The following is a 3,955-nucleotide window of genomic DNA, read 5'->3' on the forward strand; positions in this document are numbered from 1 at the left end:
GATTCCTTCACAAGATAGTTATTACCTTTTGGTATTTAGCTAATCCTGTAAAAACAAAAACACAAAAAACCACCAAACAACTAAAGAATGTACAGCAGTATTTCCAGAATTCCAGGTAAGCAGTTTAGAGTTGCATTTTCAAGGTGCTGTTATTTGTCTGCATCCTCTTGAAACAAATAGAGAAAATGGGACCCAAATGCGGAAAATGGACATGTTAAAACCAGCGGTGACAGTGTCAGTCTAGCAAACGGCTCGGAGGCTCTTTTGGAGGAAGCAGGGCAGTTTATAGAGGAAACTTGATGTTAATGTGTTATTGATGAGTATCTTAGTTGTAACAATCATCTTGAAAAGGATGATACACTTCCCTGCTTTTACAGGCTGGTCTGCAACAAGTCCAACCTAATTCTGCTGCAGAATGTGCATCTGTGGTGCTGTTGTGAAGCAAAACTGTGCGGTAGCTAGTTTTAAATTGTATTTTAAAGTAACACAATGGATGCAGTGGTCCAGTAAGTTATTGCCAAATACCATATTTGTTTACTTCCCCTCAATTATCAAAACAAGATACATCTGAGAACATTGCAGTGAGAACTCTGTAGTCACAGGTGTACAGGGAGCTTTTGTCAGACAAACTGCCTCTCAGCACTGGGTGAAGGAAAGGGCATTTTGCTGAATTAGTTATTAAAATTAACTATTAATTTGATGTATCTGTGTTTCTGTTGAAAAAGAAGTGTCCATCACAAAATTTTTGCTTTAGATTGTCTGTTACCTCAAACAAATATATTTGCATTATTTTCAGGTGAATGTTGCTTTCATGCTTGTGCACATAGTCCCTGCAGAGCCTAAGAAGCAGGGTGAGTCTGCCACCGAGACACACCAGGGTTAAATATTGGGAATCAATTAAATATTTCCATATTGGACAGGAAGGTTCTTCCTTATTTTGTTACCATCTTTCTCAGACTTTCAGAGTTTCTTCCTAAACTTCATCTTTTTCCGGAGCACTCCTGAGCAAGTTTGGCTCTGACCGCCCTTCATGCTGATGGGAACTTGAGCTGGCACATAAATCCTTGTTCTTCCCATCAGCAAATACAAATAAATTGATAAATTGTCCTCACTGCTGTGTCACTGCACTGGAACTGATGTAGCCCCTTCACTTGAGCCGCTCACGCTCTGCTCAGCAGAATTGTCAGCCCAGTAGTTCCTTCAGCCACAGGCTCGGAGTATTCTTACTACCAGAAGAAGGGAGGCTTTGAAACAGGTCTTTTAACTGTTCTTGCACTTGGTCTAGCTTAGCTTTGTCTTTTGAGGATAGGCATTCAGTTAATATTCTAACAGCTAATGCAGCTGTTCTTTTTAACACCTCAATGTAGTTGCTTACAGAGCTTTTGTAAAGAAAAATGTTTTTAAAATTACCTAATGTAACTTTTTGTAAAATACAGAACAAATACTTGTAAATCTGTAAATAGTTTTTGGAAAAAATAAATTTAATTGATCTGTGACTTAATTATGGGAGTAATGTCACATTATTGTAAATATTTTGAGAATTTTGAGATTACTTGGACAAGTTCTTTAGGAAGTCTTTACATATTTTGGGGAGCAGGGAGCTACCCCACTAAGGACATGCCAAACCAAGCGCTGCTGGTGCACCTCCTGGGTGTGCGTTCAGGTGAGCTCTGTGTGGGGCAGGCCCAGAGCCCCCAGGGTTTGATCTGGTCTATAGATGATGCTAAGCTGGACTGCTTTAATGAGTGACTTTTCAAAAATTATGCAGGTGAAGTTAATTTTAAAATGGGCAGTGTTTAGAAATAAGCATATAGTGCATTTACATGACACAGCGATGCAGTAGATTAAGTATGTATTACTGAACTGCAGTCTTCTCTGCACCACCCCATTTGCATGGGCCAATTTTTTATATTATTTCATACCTTTGTTTATATTCTTCTTAGGAAATGGCTTCTGACTTAATGAACTGGGGGCATTAGCAAGTAGAGAAAAACGTGCTCCTCCTCATCCCCCCCTGCCCAGGGCTGGTACTTGCAAAGGTGGTGGTTCACTGTGGTTCACTTACTGAATTTTTGTATTTCGGCAAGCAGGGGCGACACACACCCCCTCTGCACACCGCTATTTGCTTCCAGTGTTCTCAGCCAGCAAATATGCACATCAACTCCTTGCACTCTTCACAGCAAAGACTAAAGTGTAACTTTGTGTACCGTGATTACATCTAAAACTTCCTCACTGATTGGGGTTTTTTTCATAGGTTTCTCCTCATAAACAATTCCTCTTCAGTTTAAACACCACTTATGTGACTTGCAAGGTTCAGTGCTGGATGCTGCTCATTACAGGGTGAAGTGTCACTGTGCAGGGACAGGACAGGCTGATGGGCATGCTGTCCTGTACATGGAATTTCACTCTGCAGTGCACTTTTTGCAGGTTGCTTGGTCACACAAAGTAGCTGGAAGCAGAACTCCCAGCCTGCTCTGAAAAGGTGGGTGTTACACAGGTGTTTGTGTTCCTTCCTGAACACAATATCCACCTGAGTGCGCAGGCGGTAGAGAGCTTACCGTATTTTACAGCTGCCTGCTATGCTGATAGAAAAAACATCCTTCTGTTAAATGTACATGTCCTCTACCTCACTGTAAGGTTTTTTTTTTTCCTGCAACTGGATTAACTCTTGTTCTGACTTTTGTCATCACAGTTGTACAAAACACATAAGCTTTTTCAGCAACAGACTTAAGAGCCCACTGCTTTTTCAGAGCACCAGGTTAAAACTAAGCTCTGTGTATCACCGGTTTTAACAACCTCCTCATCTTCCCCCCACTTCCTACTCTGGAACACTCAGCACTGGGAAAGCTTCCCCTGCCAACTACCCTTTCAGCTCTTACTTGCAGTCACTGTGACACAAGAACACACTCTCTAGTGAAATAAACTCCATTCGCCTCTCCCACAAGAAGACATTTATTACATATATAACACAGTACTAGCAAAACAGGTGACAGACTTTCAATACCCAAGATCACATTTGACATTTTAAGGGAGGCATTGAGGACAAAGCAGTTAATTTGGGAAGTCACACTGGCTCAGAAGTATAAATACCTTTCATTACACATCAGGTAACGTTAAGTGTCTTCAAACAATAGTTGCTTACTTTTCTTACATGTCACAAATACACAATAAGTTTTATCGACATGTTTGGGTTGTATTATTTAACAAGTATTTGGCTTAGATTTTAGAAATACTTTGCTTGTAATGAGCTCATCCATATGGTGACTTGTCAAGTTTTGAACAAAAGACAGATGAATCAGCTCTGTACAAGCAAAGACTGAATCATGTTTAAATGTAAGTTCCATGTAAGAAAATCTTTCTTCCAAATTCCCCACTCTTCCAAAGAGCAGTGTTTGTGAAAACGACACTATGTTGCTAGCTTCAAATGAACTAGTACTTCACCTATTCCATGTTCGCCAAAAGCTATGCTAGAGTTTTAGTTTGCTTTGCAAGTTACATGTGCAAAATGCAGGATCAAGAGCTCTACAGCAAAGCGTGGAAATAAACTTTTTGGCTTGGTTTGGTGGAGGAACAAACCTTGGGCACTGCTCCTTGAGCCAGTTGTGCATTTGAAGATGATGATGGACTCTGGCAGCACAAGGCAGAAAGCTGCAACCACGACTTTCAGCCTCCATGACTGTACGCCATGTTGGAAATTGTTACAACTTTTAGCAAAAGGGTTTGGGAAATATTTGTTACCCAATAAACCACTCTATTCATCTACCTTTTTTCCCTTAAACAAGTGAATTTTTCAAACTCTTTCACTACAGCAAGATTACATAGAACTGAATCAGTGTTCATAGGAGTTACAGTACAACCACCTTTATTGAACCATAGTACAACATCTTAAACCGACTGTAGTCTTGAATATGTAATACATCCTTAGGAGTAACTAGTATAAAAAGTATCAACATCA

This window comes from Nesoenas mayeri (assembly GCF_963082525.1).
Source record: "Nesoenas mayeri genome assembly, chromosome: 7".
Lineage (NCBI taxonomy): Eukaryota > Metazoa > Chordata > Aves > Columbiformes > Columbidae > Nesoenas > Nesoenas mayeri.